This window comes from Notamacropus eugenii, chromosome 5, assembly GCF_028372415.1.
Source record: "Notamacropus eugenii isolate mMacEug1 chromosome 5, mMacEug1.pri_v2, whole genome shotgun sequence".
NCBI classification, from domain to species: Eukaryota; Metazoa; Chordata; class Mammalia; order Diprotodontia; family Macropodidae; genus Notamacropus; species Notamacropus eugenii.
Genome location: NC_092876.1, coordinates 110,052,789 through 110,074,960, shown reverse-complemented (window position 1 = coordinate 110,074,960; position 22,172 = coordinate 110,052,789). Strand labels below are relative to the sequence as shown.

The following is a 22,172-nucleotide window of genomic DNA, read 5'->3' as shown; positions in this document are numbered from 1 at the left end:
AACTTATTACCCCAGGTGGGACTCGAACCCACAATCCCTGGCTTAGGAGGCCAGTGCCTTATCCATTAGGCCACTGGGGCGGCTGATCAAGCCTATTTACCACAGTCTACATGAATCAGAGCACATTTTTTCCCCCCTAGTTCTGCTCTATTACTATTCATGGGATGTTGGATAAATTCCTTCTCTTAGGTTTGAGTTTCTTAAATTATAAAAGGAGAAATAAAATTAGGTGAAGATTTCTGTTATTTTTGAATCCTATGACATATAGAAAACAAGATAAAACTAGACAGGAGATAATTGAATTGAATGCTACATCCTACCGCGTAACCAAAGCCCCAGTGGCCTAATGGATAAGGTATTGGCCTCCTAAGCCAGGGATTGTGGGTTCAAGTCCCACCTGGGGTGAGTTGGTTTTGACATGAAAAACTATTGAGTTTAGACTTGGTACGGATCCAGTATGCCATTAAAATGTAACGATTGCCTTCTATACTTCAGCCTTCTTTAAGCAAAAGCTAGGTGTTTACTTGAGTCTTTTTGAGGGAGTCAGCAGAACTAGATGTATTAGAGATTTTTTCCCATTCAAATTTTACGATTCTCCAGCCAGTGAATAAACATTTATTAAGCGCCTACCCAGTTGCAGGTACTGTGCTAAGCGCCAGAGATACAAAAAAAAAGGCAAAAGACAATCTCTGCTCTCGAGGAGCTTACATTCTAAATGGGAGACACCATAAGCAAGCCAGTATGTACAGATAAACTACATACAGGATAAATAGGAAATAATCTACAAAGAGAAGGCACTACACAGAGAAGGTGAGATTTTAGCCAGGACTTGAAGGAAGCTAAAAGGTGGAGATGCACTAAATCTAAACTGGCTTTAGAACTGCTTCTACTAAATCTATTTCCTGCCAAAAGCGGTAGTGCCAGCAGCGGGAAACCTGTGGCTTAAAGGCCACGTGGCCCTCTAGGTCCTCAAGTGAGGCCCTTTGACTGAATCCAAACTAGAAATTCCCTACCCCTGCTCACGTCCTTCGATCTAGATTACAGCAGCGATTTCTAGTTGACCCCAATTTAGACTCTGGTTTACTGTTTGAGATCAGCCTCAGGAGAGTTTTTCTCCCCAGAGCTTTTTTGACTGATTAATCTTAATTGTCCTAAGGAACAAGACTATATATACTTTGCTCTGCAGGCAAATTGCCCAGGTAGGTCTGTATCGATCTCTTCCCCTCCCCCCACTCCAAAGCAGTTCTTGCTTGGGGCTAAAGATCCTGAGTGGATCTTGCTGCATTCTTTCAGCTCTATTTTTGCCTAGGGAAACAAAACTGACTTTGGCTAATTCTTCTTCCAGCCCTAGTGACTTTGTGCGAAGAAGCGACTGGAGGAGACACTCACTGCCTAGTTACTTCACTCCAATAGCAGCTGATCCAACCCCCTAATGAAACTGAGAATAACTCCTTCCAGTGATTAAGAGGTTCCCTATGGGGAGAAAACGACATGGCTCAGGAAATAAATGGAAATGGAATATCACTCTTGATTAGTTCTAATACGTCCGTCGTAAAATGTCGCTGGCCTGCTTGCCAATCTCCCCCCGTTGCATTAGGACTTATATCTCTGGGGAATGTGCTTGGTCCAGACAAAGGTAGCCTCACATTTATTGGGGCTCACCAGCACCTATAGGTTACTCTCCACCATACTGGAAATTTACTGAAAGCAGGTTCTTCTAGTTGGGGTGCTTTGAGAATTTTATCCTGGAGGTCTGACAGGATCTAATGAACCCACAAACACGTTTTAAGTCTGGGAGAATCTTTATTCTACTCAAAAACTATCCACCCCAGATGGGACTTGAACCCACAATCCCTGGCTTAGGAGGCCAATGCCTTATCCATTAGGCCACTGGGGCTTCTGTATGTCGTAGGTAGCAGTCAGCTCCACCCTACTGTTTCCTAGCTGGAACTAATTAGTTTTATTTTTCTCTTTAGGTAACTTGCTGTCTCAGCCTGACTAATCAGACAGTTGTCTGTCTTTCCCCATCTTTCTCCGTTGGATGACGGTTAAAGCAGGGTTAAAAAACAACAAAACACGTTTCAGAGTGATTATAAACTACGCAGTGCGTTGGTTGGGTTAAAGCCTAGGCCGTCCTTCTTCCCCATCCCCAGTCTGGCTTGTTCAGGGTCAGAGTGTAGCCATTAATTGTGTGATCTTACTTCTTTAGAAACGGGTTACTCCTTTCCCTAAGTCTCACAGAAAACCATAACGAGCTTCCCCACCGGAGATTATGCAAATTCTTACCCCAATTCCACAGCAATGCTGCTGATATAAGACAACAGTTCTCAAAGGGTGTACCAAGTTTCGCCGGAGTGACAAGAATTGTACGAAATTTACACATACATGCGCCAGTCTACAGCTTGGTGTGGAATTCGGGTCTTCAAGCCTATGCGCATGCGCAAGCCTCCCGCCTGTACTGAGATGAACACGGAGTGTGTCCTAAGTAGTGCAAGGTCACAGCCTGTGCTCTACCAGTTTCGGATGCTTATTCCCTAGCATCCTCTGCGCGTGACTGCCCGCAACTCTGTCTGGAGTTTCTGCGAGAAAGGAAATCTTACTGTAAAATTCATCAACCCTCCCTCTTCTACATTCCCAAAGGTGGAAAAGGACTTCTGCGAATGAATGTAGTGGAAGGAAGAGTGTAGGGAAGACTCAGCAATTTTCTTCTTTCCTAAGTTTGCTCTTGATCCTGCGGTTGGGGCTGTGCTTCCCGCTCCTACACAGAAGGCACGGAAATGTTGCTCTGGGCTGCTGAGGTAGCTGTGGGACTGGTCATAGAAAGAGGAAAAGTGGACTCGGAGGGGGGCGGGGTCGGTCCCTAGAAGTAGTGACTGTAGTGAGCTTTGCAGCTGTGTGAAGGAGGGAAGTTATGAGTGGAAGATGTAATTGAGGGAGGGGGCAAGTGAGAGCAATCGATCCTCCTAAGTCAGCAAAAATTACCCCTTCATGTTTGTTTGCCATTCTGAATTTCCCCACTTCTTTTAATGTCTTCTGATACCTTACATTTTGAATGTAGAAGCTTATTTATTTTGAGAGAGAAAAAGCTTCTTTCAAATAGATTAGGGTTTTAAGTATAGTAATTTCATCTAACCTTTTCAGTGTATTCTACAATTTCCCCCCTTTCAAAGACGTTTAATTTTAAGATTTCGAAATGCATTCAGGTGAGGCCTATATTCACACCCATGGGGTAGTTCTGTGAGTGGCAAGCATGGCTGTAGTGCCAGCTTTGGAGTCAGCAGTAAGTAGGTCAAGTCCTGTCTCTGACAAACAGTGGATGTGGGGACATTGTGTTGCAAGTCACTAGATTTTCCCGATTATGCTGCAGCCCTCCATTCTCTCCAGCAACTCAAACATTGTTACAGAAAGTTGCCTGTGTGCGTTAACAAAATAAACCACCAATTAAAACTCCCAAACCGAAACCAACCAACGATCTAATAAACAAAAAACCCCAGTAATGCTGTGCTTGGTTTGGTCCCAGAAATTCTGGAGATTATATGGAAAGTCTGAATGACTTTGAGAACTTACTTGATTCTTGCCAGTAGTACAAAAAACGAATTGACACTTCAGTTTCTCACAAAATTTGCACTGGTTTCTCTGTAATGTGTTTTTTATTACTGACTGAAGAACAGGTAGAATTTCTTATATGCACTATAATTAGAGATGCATTCCTCCCCAGTAAGACAGGTGAAAACACTTTAGACTTTAGAGTCAAAGGATCTACTTCTAACCTTTAGTTGTACTCTAGATGTATCTATAGTATTATTGAATCCTACAGACATAGGCCCCTCTCCAGTATTTTAATATATGCTTAAAATTTTGGGCCAAGGACTAAACTATGTTTGGAATGAACAATAGTACTATTTTCTCTTAAGAAGGGGTATCTACTTCATTTGTTTATATATATGTATACATATATATACAAATATACGTATATATATATATATATATATATATATATATATACACACATATATATATATATGTGAAGAGGTTAAGGGGTGAAGGGGACCCCAAAGTACCAACAGTCCGGGTCATGCTCGAATGAATTCGACTCAAGCCTTCTTAAAGCCAAAGAAAACAAAGTTTATTAAAGATTCGCCTAATTGGGTTGCCTCTTAAGGAGCCTAAGTATTTGTAACGCTTGTATTCACAAGCGGGCCAGATAGAATCCCAGCTAGACCAGAGTCTGAGCTGGATTGAATCTGAGCGCCTTCATGGAGGCAAGGTGGAACTTAAATACAGACCAGAGTATAGGAGGGGTCTGGGGTGGGGGTGGGGGTGGTGGTGGTGGTGGTCTGGTAGTCCAGGGTGATGGGAGGAGGGGTTTAGGAAGGGTCTGGAGGAGAAGTTCAAGGAGGGTCAAAGACTGGAAACACCTGGAGGCTATCAGGAGATATCAGACAATGGAGGGTTTGGGTGGGAAGCAGGTGGGGCAATCCAGAGCTCTTGGGTACAGATCTTGATGGGAGTGGTCGGCAGTCTGTGGAATGGAGTGGGGGGTGGTGCAACAGAGACCTGAGTAGAATGATAATGAAAAGCCCATGGGCTTCCTGAGACTGCTGGAACAAATGGGAAGATTAGATTTGAGTGAGAAAGGCCAGATTAAGCGGGAAGATTCAAGGGGAGATCAAGGAGGCTCCCACAGTCTGAACCCCATCATATGTATATATACACACATGTAATTTATATGTATATGCATAGTTATATTTCTATATATTTATGCACAAATATGCATATATAACTATATTCCATAAATGCGTGTTTATATGCATACATTATACACTTATGCTAAAGTTAATTTATTAATTCCTCCCATTTTACTTCCCTTCCCCCAACAAACAAATACATACACCATAAATAGCAGCACTGGGTATCACAAATTGTATAGTTATCCATCAACCCATAATATAAATATATAAAGATATTTGACTTCTAGATGAGAACACTTTTTAACTGCATCAAACAGTCAAATGAGTATGAACAGGGTCTGTTTAGCTCCTTGAATGAATCAAAAGCAAGTGAGAGACTAGGTCATACCCTAAGCAATTTGTAAAAAAAAAAAAAAAAAAGGAGAGACCTAAAAAGTGGGGGTGGTGAAGGAGTGAAGGAAGAGATTTTGAGCATTTGGATTTGAGAGGTTGGATTAAACATAAAGCACAGGGAAAGCTGAGCTGTCATAGAGAAGGGAAATACAGATTGATGTTAGGATCTTCAGGCATCTCAGAGAGAAGGACTTAGGCTGAGGGAATTCTCAAGAAAAGATCAGCTCTTCTCTCACTTTCTCCTTCTGATGCCTGTCTATCCACAAACTATAATACAATCTGCTGTTTTGTTACCCAAATGTTTCCAGTAAACTGAATTTTGTCTCAATTATAAAGAAACCAGGTATGGATTAACTTGAGATGGTGAAGTTTAGGAGTGCTCGGGACCCCAAAATATTGACATGCCGGGCCTCCCCTAATGAATTCGACTCAAGCCTTCCTTCAGCCCAGGAAAAACAAAGTTTATTAGAGATCAACCATATTGCCCAGACTCTAAAGATATCTCATCATTGGCTGAACTCTTAAAGAATCTGAGCATTTGTGACACTAAGGCCAGCAGGCCAGATTGAATGTGAGCTAGATTGAATATGAGAATTTGTGACTCTTTTTTGACAAGTGGGAAAGAATTACTCTAAGCCCCTTCATGGAGGAAAGATGGATCTTATATACGGAAAGATGGATCTTATATACCGAAAGACTATAGGAAGGATCTAGGGGTGACCAAGTCATGCGGAGTGACTGGAGGAGGGGTTTAGAGAAGGTCTTGATGGGAATGACCAGTAGCTGGGGTCACTAGAGGTCAGACACCAGGAACCAAGAGAGTGAAATTTTGATGGGATGGGAAGTAGCTAGAGGCAATCCAGAGGTAACAGACAATGGAGGGCTATGCTAGTTTAAAGGTAAAAGATTTGAGCATGAAAAGTCATATGAAGTAGGAAGATTCCAGGAGAGTTCAAGGTGGGGCTTTCTAGGGCCTATGGACAAATGGAATTCAAATTCTTTTGAGGTAAGAGGTGTAGGTCTCAGCTTGGACCTGTACCCCATCAGAGAGAGATATGAAACTGTGGTTAGACAGAGAATCCAACCTTTATGTAGGTGTTAGGAATTTTCCTAATCACAGGCTTGTGTGATTGTGACCCAACGCAGAACTTTTCTAATTTAAATTCCCTAAAGCTAAACAGGAAAGAACCAAGTGGACCTTAGGGGCCATTATATTACCCTGGAGTCTTAAAGCAAGCTAATTATTATAAGAAGGTATAACATATATAGAGAGGCTAAAGTTTTTCAGTCAATCAATCAATGAACATTTATCAAATACTTACTATATGCCAGGCACTGTGCTAAACTGGGGATACAAAAAAACAAAGAACAATCCCTGATCTCAAGGAGCTTAAAATCTAATTGGGGAGACAATGTACAAACAAATACATATAAAGTGATAATGTTTAATATAAAATTTTGGAATAATCTCTTTGTTCTCTCTGAAACAAACTCAGAGAATGCTTCTTCCTATGTCAGCAAAAGCCAGCCAAGGCTGACTCTACACTCCTTAGGAGACCTTTAACCTAAGACACTATATCTTGAATAATGGGACTTTCCTTTGTATCTTATTATCTAGACATATTAATGGTAAAGAAAATATAGACATCTTAGGTCGTAATTTCTATTGAACATTGTTTACCCTTTCCTATGTCAGTTATCTGTTTAGGGCAGGAAGACTCCCACTTACCAGTGGTGGGATTTCTTTCCTTATCACCGAGACATATGCTTACCCAGCCTGGAATCTCAAGGCCTGACTAACATTGCTTTGTTAATTGTCCTGTCTTACTGAATTTATGATTTGTTCAACTAGGAGAGTTCCTTTCTCACGGCAAAATGTATGTAAGCCAGAAGATTTCTGCACTGGGTAGCCAGAACATTTCTGGCTCCATAATGCATTATGTTACCGTTGTCTTTAATAGGGAATTGATTAATTAATTAATTAAATTATAGAATGTATGCATTCAGCCTGTTGCCTTTCTTTAACAAAGTTTTCAGGTCAACAAAAGCAAATGATATACAGGATAAATAGGAAATAGTAGAAGGAAGGCACTTGAATTAAGTGACTTTCAGTAAAAAGAAGGCATTTTAGTTGGGATTTAAAGGAAACTAGGGAGGTCAATTGGTGCAGTGGAGGAGGAGGAAGAGCATTCAGGGCATGGGGCACAGCCTGAGAGAATGCCTGGAGCAGAGAGATAAGAGTGTCTTATTCTTGGAATTGCCCGAAGGCCAATGTCACTGGACCAAAGAGTATGTGTTGGAGAGTCTGGTGTCAGAAGATTGGAAAAATAGAAGGAGGCTAGTTTATGAAGGATTTTGAATGCCAAACTAAGCTTTTTGTTTGATACTGGGAGGCACTAGACATTGAGGCAGGGTGTGTGTGTGTGTGTGTGTGTGTGTGTGTGTGTGTGTGTGTGTGTGTGTGTGTGTGTGTGTGTGTATGTGTGTGTGTGACAGAGAGAGAGAGAGAGAGAGAGAGAGAGAGAGAGAGAGAGAGAGAGAGAGAGAAATGGTATGACTTGCACATTAGAAAAATCACTTTAGTAGCTAAACTGAGGATGGATTGGAGTGGGAAGAGACTTCAGGCAGGCAGACCCCACAAGAAGGCTTTTATAATGGTCTAGGTGGGAGGTGATAAGGGCCTACACTATAGAATGGTAACAGTGTCAGAGAAGAGCCTTCTCTGGTATATTCAAGAAATGTTAGAAAGGTGAAATCCACAGGTCTTGACCACAGTTTAAATGGAGGTGGCATGAGAGATAATAAAGAGCTGAGGATAACTCCTAGGAGGGACTGGAAAGGCAGTGTTCTTTATTATGGTAATAGGGAAGGTGGGTAACTTTGCACAGCCCTCCCTCACTCAAAACAAAGTCAAGTGCAAGTCATGTCATCATTTCTCTGATGGTATGGTCTTCTTTGGCTACAAAGGATGAATGCAACAATAGAGAAGGTAGGAGGTAGGGAGGGTTTAGGGGGAAAGATAATGATTTCAATTTTAGACACATTGAGTTTTAGATATGTGCTGGATATGCAGTTCAAGATGTCTGAAAAACAGTTGGAGATTGGAGGTCAGCAAAGAGATTGAGGCAGGATAGGTACATTTGAGAATCATCAGCATAAAGATGGTGATTAAATCTATGGGAGCTGATGAGATCACAAAGTAAAATAATAGAGTGGGAGAAGAGAAGAAGGCCCACGACAGAACCTAGAGGGACTTCTGTGGATAGAAGGAAAGATCTGGAAGGGGATCCAGCAAAGGAGTCAGAGAAGGAGCAGTCAGGAGAGCCAGGAGAGAGGGATGTCTCAAAAACCTACAGAGAAGAGAGATATATCAAGGAGGATAGAGTGATCAATAGGTTCAGAAGTTCCAGAGAAGTCAAAGATAAGGATAGAGAAGAGGCCATTGGATTTGTCACTTAAGAGATCATTAGTAACTTTGGAGAGAGTAATTTTGATGGAATGATAAGATTGGAAGCTGAATGAGGAAGCTGAATGTAGTGAGAATAGACCTACAGAGAGTAACGTGAAAAAAGAATGAGTTGTCCTTCTATATATCATGCCCCAGTGTGTAGACCCTATATGCACAACCCTGGGATTTGAATCCAGGTCTTCTGACTCCAAAGCCAAGATTAATATGATTTAATCCTCCTACTAACATGTCTACATTTTGGTTACTAGACAAAGATCTTAGGTAAGAGTTTATTGATGGTCTAAAAGCTATATGATTCGTAGCACCCAACTGCCCCTTTTTCTGCCGCTATGCCATCATCATTGTAGAATCCAAAGAAGGCCACACAGAAGTGAGAGCCAATTAATACTTTTCTTTGTTTCATGAGTTGCCATGATCAAAGAACTCATCACCAAAGGATGAGCCTTTCGTTCATCCATTCTTCAACAGCATTCATTAAATGCCATCCATGGGCAGAGCATTGTAATAGGAGATACAAAGTAAAAAATAAAAAATGGTACCTGTCTTCAAAAAGCTTACTTAGTTAGACTGGTCCTGAGAAAGCAGACTCAGTCTGTTGCCTGGAATGTTGCCAAATTCTTTCCAATATTCTGGAACAGTATTCTGGTACTCCACTGGTATAGCCTTTAAGAACCCAATTTTACCTCCATGCTATGAGATATTGATGAGATTACAGAATTTAAATGAAGCATATACATATATACATATTATCTTTCCTAGAAGTCAATCCTAATGTTAGTTCACTGTTAGCCTATATACAAAATATCGGCTTTTGTGAAACGTTAAAACTCATTTTCCTCCTCACCACTATCTTACTGCACTAGAGAAACTTCTTCCAAGGAACTGATTTCTGACTGCTTCCCCCAGGCCATTACTTTAGAAAAGCACAGATGCCATGTTTCATTTCATTCCCTGTGTTCTGGCCATTTCCTGCCCTATTTCCCCAGTAACGTTGTTGGAACCATTAATCATGAAAGTTGCCATTTTTCCTTGGTGAAGTATTTTCTGTTGGCTTAGAGAAGTTGATTTATTTGCTATTCAGTATGGATGATAATCTTTGTGTAATTAGCATTTGGTGGGGAATTAAGTCTTGAATGTATAGTTTAGAGCACTAAGGAATAGTGGTCAGAAGGTCAGCTTAAACCTAGAAATTACTTCCTCCTGACTAACAATATTTAGAGGGGGCAAATAGATATAATTATAACCTGGCACCTTTCTCTGAGGTGAGTGTAATGGCCAATCGCTTGGATTATTCTCCAGTCTTCCCTTTTTCCTTGGACAACTGTGGGTGTAGAGACTAGAGCAGGGGTGGGGAACCTGAGGCCTCCAGGCCACATATAGCCCTCTAGATCCTTGGGTGTGGCCTTTTGACTGAGTCCAAGTTTTACCGAACAAATAAAGGGCCCCAGGTTTCCCTCCCTTGGACTAGAGACATCTATTCAAATTTCCCTGTGAGTCACAGCTAGACAGACCCACAAGGACACACAAAAATTACGTGGACAACACACACACACATACATCCTTCCCCTTACATAAAAGTTAATTGACTTTTACAATGGAACTGGGAGCTAGTTACTGGCATCTGTTAGTAGCTGAAGCAAGAGGAACACATCTGATGGGATCTAGAACGGTAGTGGAGACATCAACAGATCCCTGAGGATACCCTAGAACACTGACAGGCAGATATAGCCAGGCTGGCTTTGGGAGAATGATCCACAGCATATTTACTATAAGACTATTTCAAAAACAAAATAAAGGCATTTGAAGTTTTGTGTCAAAACATAAAACAAATACATCATATAAAAGTCTACTGATTTGTTGGAGAAGGAAATGACAAACCACTCTAGTATCTTTGGCAAGAAAACCTCTAAAGGAGCCACAAAGAGTTGGACAGGACTCAACAACAAAAACAACCCATTTCTAGTGAGATAAAAATATCTGGCCAAAATGTAAAGGTAGACTTCTTCAACTAGGAAAATGAGAAAATATATTTTCTAATTGTTTTCTCTTCAGATAGAAATGGACATGTTATCTTGCCTAATGTCCATTATCTTTGATTGAAGGTAATCTTCACCCTCTCCCCCCTAGCTTTCTTTTTTTGTTTCAGAACAAAGTAAACAATAGATTCTGAAAGTGACTGCTGCTGAATCCTAGGCATGGATACACATTTCTATTCGTTTTTGTCTATTTCTGGTTCTTTTGCTATATTGATTTTCCCCCTTATTCTTTCTTGTATGAATTATACTCCCAATAGTAGGTTAATACAACAGTTATATAGAGATTAAGGTACATAGTTCTCCATATAAATAAAAAATGACTCTTACAATAAATAGTTGATTTTTTCATGACTACAGAACCTAGTCACCCAGCTTGTAAATGTGTGCCTTTGGTCACAAGGGAGTTTAATTGACAAGTCTGTACAGACACAAGATGGGGGAAGATTGAGTATATATAAATATGATAGGGAAGGACTTGAGATTCTGCTGAACAGAAAGATATGGATAACTTTGTAGATGATCCTTTTTTTTTTAACATGTCTATATGCTTGTCTCTATATTTGATTGCTTAACTTAGTTGGATAGACTGTAGTGCAGGTCTGCCTCTTGTTTCTCTCATCCATTCTTTATTCTTCTTCCAAATTATTTTTATAATTAAATATGATCCATGAGGTCATCAATGAGGGTATTCCCTTCACTAGGGTAGATCACAATCCATTCATTCTTCTCATTGTGGGCAATTCTGATTTATATCATTTCACAAATCTTCCATAAAGAATCTGTGCAATATACTTGCAAACCATCTATAGCAGACAGGCTAAATTGAGGATAACCAGGAAGCTTCAAACCTGTTGGTGAGTTAGGGGAATATCTATATCATGCATGTGAAGACTTTCCTGGTGGAATGAGTGGATGAGAGAAATTTGTTCTAAAGGCTATGACAATAACTGAAGTAGGCACTGTGGAGCATTTAGAGTTTGGTCAGTCATTAAAGTCAAGACATCATTTGTGATGTTATTGATCCTTCTTGAAAATGAGAGACCAAAAATGAGAACAAAGCAATATGCAGAGAGAGAGAGAGAGAGAGAGAGAGAGATTTTGAGTTACTGGTAGACTAGAAACAAAAATCCTAGAGAAGCCCAGGTGGATATGATGAGCCAATGAATATGAAAATGGGGAGCCTAATCCTGGAGGTGAGATCAATGTCCCCTACCAATGAATTTGGTATACAACTCCATGTCTGGGCAGTTTGCCAGGATTGGGGTCTGAGCTGACTGGTCTTCTCTAGATTTTATGCTAGATTTAGAATTATAGAATCAGAAATTTCAAACCTGTGAGAAGTCTTGGCTATTACTTAGTCCAATTGCATTTTGTTAAAGAATAATCTCATGAAGTAAAAATATCATTCTTTAAGTCATCCATGAAAAATATCTTTAGTTCTATGTGGGTTAATAGTTTTATTTCCAGGTCATCCATGTAGTCTAATATCCAACAGACATATTTCCTATAACAAACAGCATGGTATAAAAGAAAGAACATAATATTAGGACTTATATGAACTTGGGTAAGTGTGAACACTTTGGGACTTACTTTCCTTGTCTGTAAAATAATAGAATTGGAAAGGTGATCTCTTAAGGTCCTTCTAGCTCTAAATGCTAAGAAGTCACTTAAACTCTAGAGATACAAAACAAGAGAAAGAAAACCACAGATCCCCACATTAATGCAAAAACTTGAAATAAAATATTAGCAAGTAAACTGCAATAATATGTTTGAAAGATTATGTACTATGACCAGATTGGGTTTATACCAGCAATTTAAGGTTGATTCAATATAAAGGAAATTATAAATAAAATAAATGATGTTACTATAAATAATAAAAACCATATGATTATATCAATAAATGCTGAAGAAACTTTTGACAGAATGTAACACATTTTCATTAGGACTCTAGAAATCATAGAAACAATTGAACCTTTCCTTAATATAGTAAATTGTGTTTATTGAAATCAAGGGGAAAAAAGCATCATATGTATTGGAGAAAAGCTGGAGGCTTTTCCAGTAAGATCAGGGATAAAACAAGAATGCCCATTATCACAAATTACTGTTTAACATAGTGCTAGAAATGTTTGTTGTAGCATTATGACATGAAAAAGGTATTGGAGTAATATGCAAAGGCAGAGAGAAAACAAAATTACCACCTTTTGTAAATGATATGGTAATATACTTAGAAAATCCTAGAGGGTCAACTAAAAATTGAAATAACTTCAGGAAAGTTGTAAGATCTGGAGCATATAAATCATTGACACTTATGATATATGTATGTATATACATATTTACCTCAAAAACTGTCAAGAAGAACTAGAACGAGAAATTACATTAAAAATAACCAAAGAAACTGTAAAATATTTGAGAATCTATCTTTCAAGATTCATTCAAGACTGTATGAATGTAACTATAAAGCAGTCTTTTCAGAAATAAAGACAGCTCTATATAACTGGACAAATATTAACTTCTCATGGGTAGGTTCAGCCAGTCTAACAAAAATACTATGTAAATTAATTTACTTATTTAGTTGCACACCAATCAAATTTCCAAAAGAATATTTCATAGAGCTAGAAAAGTAATGAAACCAATATGGAGAAGAATGAAAGGCAAGAATCTCAAGGGTAATAATAGAAAAAAAGTGGGAAAAAGTTGATTTATCAGTACCAGATTTTAAATTGTACAACAAAACAGTAACCATTAAAATGATGTGGTGCTGGTTAAAAAACAAGTTAGATGAGTGGAACATATTGTTCAACACAGAGAAGCAAAAAACAAAACAAAGCAAAAAAGAAAACATAGGAACATAATGTCTGACAAACCCAAAGACCTCAATTCCTGGGGGAAAAACTCACTGTTTGACAAAAACTGCTGGAAAACTGTACACTATTATGACAGAAAGTAGGTTTAGACCAGCACCTCACACTATACACCAAGATAAGCCCCAAATAGATACATGACTAAGATATAAAAACTTACATCATAAATAACTTAGAAGGAAGAAATTGCCATGATGAAATAAGTGATAGAGAAGATCATGCAAGATAAAATAGACAATTTTGAGTATATAAAAATTTTAAAAGTTTTTATATAAACTTTTATGTCATATATAAAAGTTTTTGTATAAAAATTTTATATAAACATTTTTATATAAAAATTTTGTAGAAATTTATATAAAATATATTTAAAAGTTAATATATATTTATATATAAAAAGTTTATATATAAAAGTTTTTATAAAAAAGTTTTATATTTTATATAAAAGTTTTTATATTAACTGTAGTTGAAAGATGAGGGATGCAGGTAACTGGGAGGAGGGGAATCTTTGTAACAAATATTGCTGATAAAGGTCTTATTTCCAAGATGTATGATGTAAAGAATGGATTAAAATTTATAAGATTAAGAAGCCATTCCCCAATAGATAAAAAAAATTTAAAGCATATTAAGAGGCAATTTTCAAAGGAGGAAATTCAAACTATCAAAAATGTATGAAAAATGTTGAATCATTAATAATTAGAGAAATTCAAATGAAAGCAACTCTAAGACTCTATCTTCTGTCTCTCATCCTGGAAAAGATGAATAAAGAAGAAAATGACAGATGTTGGAAGGACACCAGTGAACCGTTGGTGGAATGATGAATTGGTCCAGTCATTCTGGAAAGCAATTTAGCTTAATGCCCAGAAAGTTATCAAACCATACATACCTTTTTATCCAATAGTCCACTACTAGGTGTGTATCCCAAAAAAATAAAAGAAAAAAGAGAATGACCTATCTGTACAAAAGTAGTGATAGAAGCTCTTTTCATGGTAGCCAAGAATGGAAAACCAAAAGGTTGTCTTCCTTTTAAGGAATTGCTAAACAAATTGTGATATAAGAATGTAATGGAATATTAGTGCTATAAGAAAGATGAAATAGACTTTTTCAGGAAAACTAGGAAGACCTTTATGAACCCACATAAAGTGATCTGAACTAGAAGAACAATTTGTTCAATGATAACTTTGTAGAGAAAAGCTTTCAAAGACTTTAAAACTCTGATCAACACAGTGATAAATCACAAGACCAAAAGAATGAAGATGAAACCTAACATCATTTTCTGACAAAAAAAATGATGAATTTATAATGCAAAACAAGACATGTATTTTCAAACATGACCAATGTGGGAAATAGTTTGGCTGGATTACATAGTTATATATTGAGAGATTTGTTGTTCTTCTAATTTGCTTAATGTGGGTTGCAGGAGGAAAGGGTAGTGAGAGGAACAGATTAGTTAAAATACAAAAAAAAATTATTAAAAATCCTAGGGAGTAGCAACTCAGTAAATATAGCCTAGATTCTATTTTCTTGTGTTGTTGATAAACAATAGGTAGTGTAGTGAATAGAATATAGAACTCAGAGTTAGGAAGACATGTTTAAATTTTGCCTTCCCAGCTGTGTGATCCTGAGTATATCACTTAAGATTTATGTGCCTTAGTTTCCTCTTCTGTAATATAGAGATAACAATCATAGCACCTACTTCACAGGGTTGTTTTGAAAATCAAGTGGGTTAACATAGATAAAATGCTTTGTATCTTAAAGCATGATATAAATATTTACTGTTATGTGCCATGTCACACATTGTTAATTGGAACCTTGTTAATCAAAAGCTTCATGCAGTAAGTTGAAAGATTGCCCAGGACAAAACAACATCACAATCCATAAATGATCATTTGATTGACACCCTTCTCATGCAATTTTCCCTTTTCCTTACAAACAAACTATAAGTTCAATAGAATCATTTCCATAATCCTTGATTAAACTAGGCTCAACGATAAACAGTACTTAATAAAAGAAGATACACAGGGATGGGACAGTTTCACTCCTTAATAACTGAGGAGATTGAAATGTAAAGGCAATTCATTTTGGGGCAAAGAAGAATTATAGACCTTGGAGCAAATAGGAGAGAGGAGAAAACTTTACTGAATGAAAAGAAATTGACTAACATACTACAGCATATGTGAATGGAGAAAATATTGAGTTGCTCTTTTACAAGAGTCTGGTTATGCTGCAAGATTTGACAAATACAGCTTGGCCATGTGGCACTGGGAGGAGAAGCACCAAGCAGGCTTCAGGGACGGAATTTCCAGCCTCAGTGCAGATCTCTCAACTCACAGGCACTAAAGGTCAGTGAAAGGGTTTTTTTGGCTGGCAGAGAAGGGAGTAGGATGTCCCCATAAATCAGATCTCCTCAGGTGGCAGCAGCAGAGGCAGCAGTGGATGGGGCTCCCAAGGCAGGCAGAAGCCCGAATCCATTGTTGAAGGCCTCATCGAAAAGCCCTTGAGGGAACTGAGTCCTGTGTGGCTGCCCTGCCCTCACCTGAGCAGCTCATCTGAATCTCAACCCCCTATGCTGGCTTGGCAGAACTGGAGGTCAGGTGGTTGTGGAGAGGAAACTCAGAAGTCAAGTAACTGGCTGGGAAAATGCCCCCAAAAGGGAAAAAAGATAAGACCATAGAAGGTTACTTTCTTGGTGAACAGGTGTCTCCTCCCATCCTTTCAGATGAGGAAGAACAAGGCATACTGTCAGAGGAAGTCCAGGCTCCTGCCCCCAGGGCCTCCAAAGGGAACTTAAACTGGGCTCAGGTAATAGAAGAGCTTAAAAAACAAGTTAGCTTACTAAAGAAGAACCAAAAATATGCTGAGGAAAATAATACCTTTAAAAAGAGGCTAGCTCAATTGGAAAAGGAGGTCCAAAAAACCAGTGAGGAGGAGGCTTTAAAAAGCAGAATTAGCTAAATGGAGGAGAAGGTTCAAAAGCTCACTGAACAAAACAGTTCATTGACAGAGAGAATTGAGTTCAGCGAAATGAATGACTGACTATGAGATAAACCAAGCAGTTAAAAAACAAAACCAAAAGTTTGAAAAAATAGAAGATAAAGTGAAACATTTCATTGGAAAAATAACTGACCTGGAAAATAGATCCAGGAGAAACAATTTAAAAATTATGGGACTACCTGAAAGCCATGATAAAAAAAAGAACCTAGACATTATCTTCCATGAAATTATCAAGGAAAACTGCCCTGATAATCTAGAACCAGAGGGCAAAATAAATATTGAAAGAATCCACCAGTCACCTCCTGAAAGAGTCCCAAACTGAGAAACTCCTAGGAATATTGCAGCCAGATTTCAGAGTTCCCAGATCAAGGAGAAAATACTGCAAGCAGCTAGAAAGAAACAATTTGAGTATTGTGGAAATACAATCAGAATAACACAGGATCTGGCAGCTTCAACATTAAGGGATTGAAGGGCTTACAATGGGATATTCCAGAGGTCAAAGGAACTGGGATTAAAACCAAGAATCACCTACCCAGCAAATCTGAGTAGAATACTTCAAGAAAATAAATGGTCATTCAATGATATAGAGAACTTTGAAGTATTTATATTGAGGAAAAGACCAGAACTGTATAGAAAATTTGACTTTCCAATACAAGAATCAAGAGAAGCATGAAAAGGTAAACAGGAAAGAAAAATCATAAAAGACTTTCTAAAGCTGAACTGTTTACATTACCACATGGAAAGAAAGTATTTATAACTCTTGAATCTTTTCTCAGTATTTGGTAGGTGGAGGGATTGTACATAAACATACACACACATACACATACACATATATAGACAGAGAGTACAGGTTGTGTTGAATCAGAAGAGATGATATCCACACAAAAAAATAAAATAAAATAAAAATTAAGGAGTGAGGGAAGAAAATATTAGTAGGAGAAAGGGAGAGATGGAATGGGGCAGGCTATAACTCATAAAAGAAATAAGAAAAATCTTGTTCAATGGAGGAGAAAAGGGAGAAGGGGAGAGGGGAAAAGTGAAGCTACTCTCTCCACATATGGCTGAAGGAGGGAATAACAGGCTCACTAAATTTGATATGAAAATCTGTCTTATACCACAGGAAAGTAGGGGAGGAGGGGACAAGTGGGGTGAGGGAATGATAGAAGGGAGGGCAAATGGGAGAAGGGAGTTACTAGAAATAAACACTTTTGGGAAGGGACAAGGTCAAATGAGGGGAAAAAAATAAGGAGGGGTTAGAGTAGGATAGAGGGCAATATAGTTAGTATTACACAACATGATTATTGTGGAAGTCTTTTGCAAAACACCACATATTTAGTCTGTATTGAATTGCTTGCCTTCTCAGTGAGATTGAGGAAGGAGGGAGGGAGAGAAGTTGGAATTCAAAGTATTAGCAACAAATGTTGAGAATTTTTATTGCATATAACCAGGAAATAAAAAATACAGGGAATGGGGTATAGAAATTTATCTTGCCCTACAAGAATAGAGAGAAGATGGGGATAAGGAAGGGTGGGGTGTGATAGAAGGGAGGGTACATTGAGGGAAGGAGTAATCAGAATGCAAGGTATTAGGAAGCAGGGGGAGGGGAGTGATGGGGAGAAAAATTGGACATGTTACAAAGTGAAGTAAAAGCAATTAATATTAAAACAACTGACTGAATTAATTACTGAGAATAAATCAATGACATCTTTAGTTTGGGGAAAAGAATTTTAGTCTAAATGTCCTGGAGGAAGGTAACCTTGGGTAAAATTTGGATTTGATGGAAAAGTTAAGGTTTAAATGGTAAATTTGATTTTATGATTGTTATTTAATCAGGAACTAGAAGATGTATAGAAAGACTTGCCTCAAAAGATGTTTCTTAGCCAAAGTGAAATTATAATCACATTTGAAACCTAGTTATTGGAACTTGCTATTTTAAGATGCTATGGGACTATTAAGTGACTGTTCTTCTGAGTCTAACTCCAGATATGAATAGCAAGAAAGGCTGTCTGACCCTCCAATCCATAATGCCAGTAAGCCTGTGAGATGCTAGTGTGAACTGAAAGAGGTGATCTCAAGAGAAGGGTGGGAGAGCGGCTGTTCAGCTTGGGCTGAGGTAGGATTCTCCTGACTCAATTTTCTCAGGTTCTTCTCCTGCCTGGAACTGACATGAAGTTGGGGAGATATTGTTTCCCTGCAATGTCCCTACTCTTGGTGGCAATTTCCTACAGTCAAAAGGTTTGTAATACCAGATCTAATAAATTATAGATTGTTGGTAGGGGAACATCTGAGGTTAAGTCTAAAATTAAGGTATTAGGCTTAGGACTTTAGACCAACAACAATAAGTTAGGGTCCTTTAATTCTTAATAATACTGTGGAGACAATTAGATCAAGGGTTTGTGAAGTTAGCAAACATAAATATTATTTGTATCTCAGTTGGTTAATGTTTAAAAAAAAAATTCTTTTGTAGTCTACATTGTAAATGCTTTAAAAAGAAGTATTACCTGACCAAAAGTTGGAGTTATTTTATGTGTTATGAACTGTGTTAAAAATGAAAAATAAAATGAAAAAAAGATTTGACAAATACAGCATGGACCCCAAAATGATAATGAGGTATGAATATTCCTTATTAATCTATGTGAGGTTCTATGGATGGCCTTTCTCAAAATATCTTTATCCAAATGCACACTGATACCATGTCAGGTATTAAGTCTCATTTTAGATTCTTAGCTAATACACAAATAAATGAAAGAAATTTTTGAAATTAGGATCAAACCATCACAATTTATGGTTATCTGGGCAGATTTGACCTTAGCAATGTTCCATTTACCTACTTCATAGGGAAATGACATCTTCCACATAAGCGAATTTTCTAGATAACTGTAGCTTAATGTTAACTGTCAAAAATTTAATTATTTTAATCATTTTGATAGGAATCTTTCTAAAATATTTTATAAACTTCCCTGTCTTCTTAACATAATATGCTGAATATAATTGGATCTTTTTCTTGATGAGTCAGTGTCATTATCTTCAACATCAATAAAGCTCTAGACTGTATGTAATAAATACACTAGTACCCTTAGGGGCTCTTTGTCCTTTTCTGAAATGCTCCCAGAATGCTGAACTCTTACAGTTGCACGATCTGCCTTTTTGTAGTCTTGTCTCCTGCCGGGCTGTCACCTGTCACTGCTACATTGACTGTTGTCAGCATTCCTGCCTCTAGTAACTGTCCTCCCATCTTTCACTCTCCTCCAATATAATATATAATCTCCCAAATCCTGAGAAGTCAGATAATAATAGTATTAATTTACCTATGAAGGGAGATGGGTCAAATGTGGTATAGTGAATTGAGAACTGACCTCACAAAAAAAAGCTACATTAAGGTCCCTTCTTCTGACATATACTGGCTGTATGACTCTGAAAATCACTTACCCTATCAGTACTTTGTGCACTTCTCTCGAGCCATAAATTACAGACAAGGTGATATTCTACATTGTTAGAAGGATTTTCCATAATGGCTGTCTCCCACATGAATGAAATAACAAATCTGGGATCCTACCTCCAAATTCTTCTCAAAAACAACAACTGATCTATATAATATGTCATTTTCATAAATAAAGAACATAAATGAATGAATTTTTGTAAATTCAATGCAACAACTAAAAGACTGTATCAGACAGAATTTCAGTAGTGGTTCTCAAAATTTTCATCTCAGGGCTTTTTATACCCTTAAAACATTTTTTCTCAATTACATGTAAAAACAATTTTTAACATTCATTTTTAAAATTTATTTTTTATTTTTCTTTTAATTTATGGAATAAAACAAGCATTTCCATAACATAATACAATAAAAAAAGATGATTGCATATGAAATTGCAAATCCACCATGGAAAACTTTCTATTCTTTCTAAATATATCATGTATTTTCGTGTAAATTTATCATGTAAATTATCATGTAAATTTCTTTTTCTCCATTTTGTTTTTCCCTCCCCTGGCCTGTCCTAGAGATGGCTACCATAAGACACAAACACTTACACATATATGTGTATATATTTACATATGTACATATATGTATCTGTATATATGTGTATATGATGTATATGTATGTAAAATTATTCTATTTATCAGTTCTTTCTCTGAATGCAGATAACATCTGTCTTCATATATCCTTTATTTTTAATTTGTGTGTTATAATAGTCAAAGTGCTCATTTCATTCTCCATTATTTATTGCAGGTCTGTTGAGTTCATCATTCATCATAGTACAATAGTATTCCATCACAATCATACACCATAATTTGTTCAGCCATTCCCAGGTTGATGGGAATCCCTGCAATTTCCAGTTCTTTGCCACCACAGAGAGCTGCTATAAACATCCCATTCACATTCAAAGTTATAATTATTATGTGTGAATTTGCCTCCATCTTATTTTTACTCACTGTTTTCTTTCTCTTTCCCTGTTATCTTATCTTCTCCCTCCACTCCCTCACTCTTCATCCCACCCCTCCAAGAATCCTCTTTCCCCCTCCCCTCTCAATCCCAATGCACACACATCTCCAAAAGTTCCTCCCTCATACTCTTTTCTCCACCTTCCCAAATCCCAATCTATTCACCCCTCTAAAAGTCCCTCCTGTCCCCTGTCCCCCAGTTTGCTCACCTCTCCTAATGTTTATAAGGTTTCTACACTCTTCCAGATGTATATGCTGTTTCCTCTTCAACACAGATGACAGTAAGATTCCAATATTACCAGCCCTCCACCCCACCTGTTTCCTCTGTATTAATTCTTCCTTTCATGCCCCCCTTTTATAACATATTTGCTCCCTTTTGCTTTTTTCCAATTTTTCTAATTTTGTTTTTTTTTAGAATCACCCCATTATATATCTCAGTCCAAATCCTTTTTTCAAATTACCTTAGTAATGATGACAGTTTTAAGAATACTGATAACATTTTCATATGAATAATAAGTAGTTTGACCTCAATGAATGCCTTATAATTAGTCTTTAAAGTTTTCATCATATTTCTTCTGAATCTTTTATATTGAATTTTCCTCTGAGTCCTGATGTTTTTGTTAAAGACTTTCAGTTTGTCAAATGTCTTTTTTTTTCTTATTCAGAATTATACTGAGCTTTGTTGTGTAAGTTATTCTTGGATGCAACCCAAATGCTTTTGCTCTTTGAAATGTAATGTTCCAAGAATTGTGGTCTTTTAGAGTAAAAGCTGCTAGGTCTTGTGAAGTCCTGATTGTATTTCTGTAGTATTTAAGTTGTGTTTTTCCTTGTTGCTTGCAATATTTTTTCCTTAATCTTGGAGTTTTGAAACTTGGCTATGACAGTCCTATAAGTTTTCCTCTTGGGATCTCTTTCAGGTGATGAATGTTATATTTTTTTCTATTTCTACTTTACCCACTTGGTCTAGAACTTCAGAGAAATTTTACTTAATAATTTCTTGGAATATTGTGTCCAGATTCTTTTTAAATAATAACTTTCAGGTGATATGACAATTCTTATATTGCCTCTCCTCAATCTGTTCTTCATATCAGCTGTTTTTTTTAATGAGGTGTTTCAGATTCTCTTCTACATTTTCTAGTTTCGCTATTTCTTGGTGTCTTATAATGTCATTCAATTCCTCTTGCCCTATTCTAGTTTTCAAGGAGTTATTTTCTTCTTTAAGGTTTTGTATCTCTTTTTCCAGTTAGTTGACTGTCTTTTCATAATTTTCTTTTTGCTTTTACTTTTT

The 22,172-nt window shown here is 37.4% G+C and overlaps 3 non-coding genes across 3 annotated transcripts; 1 reads left to right on the top strand and 2 right to left on the bottom strand.

Annotated features, from left to right (window-relative positions):
- Positions 1–7: 7 nt before the first annotated feature.
- TRNAR-CCU (transfer RNA arginine (anticodon CCU)) lies at positions 8–80 on the bottom strand. Its single transcript has one exon. It is a non-coding gene; the product is annotated as a tRNA-Arg (tRNA).
- A 252-nt stretch (positions 81–332) lies between these two features.
- TRNAR-CCU (transfer RNA arginine (anticodon CCU)) lies at positions 333–405 on the top strand. Its single transcript has one exon. It is a non-coding gene; the product is annotated as a tRNA-Arg (tRNA).
- Positions 406–1,824: 1,419 nt separating this feature from the next.
- Positions 1,825–1,897, bottom strand: TRNAR-CCU (transfer RNA arginine (anticodon CCU)). The gene has a single exon. It is a non-coding gene; the product is annotated as a tRNA-Arg (tRNA).
- Between the last annotated feature and the right edge of the window lie 20,275 nt (positions 1,898–22,172).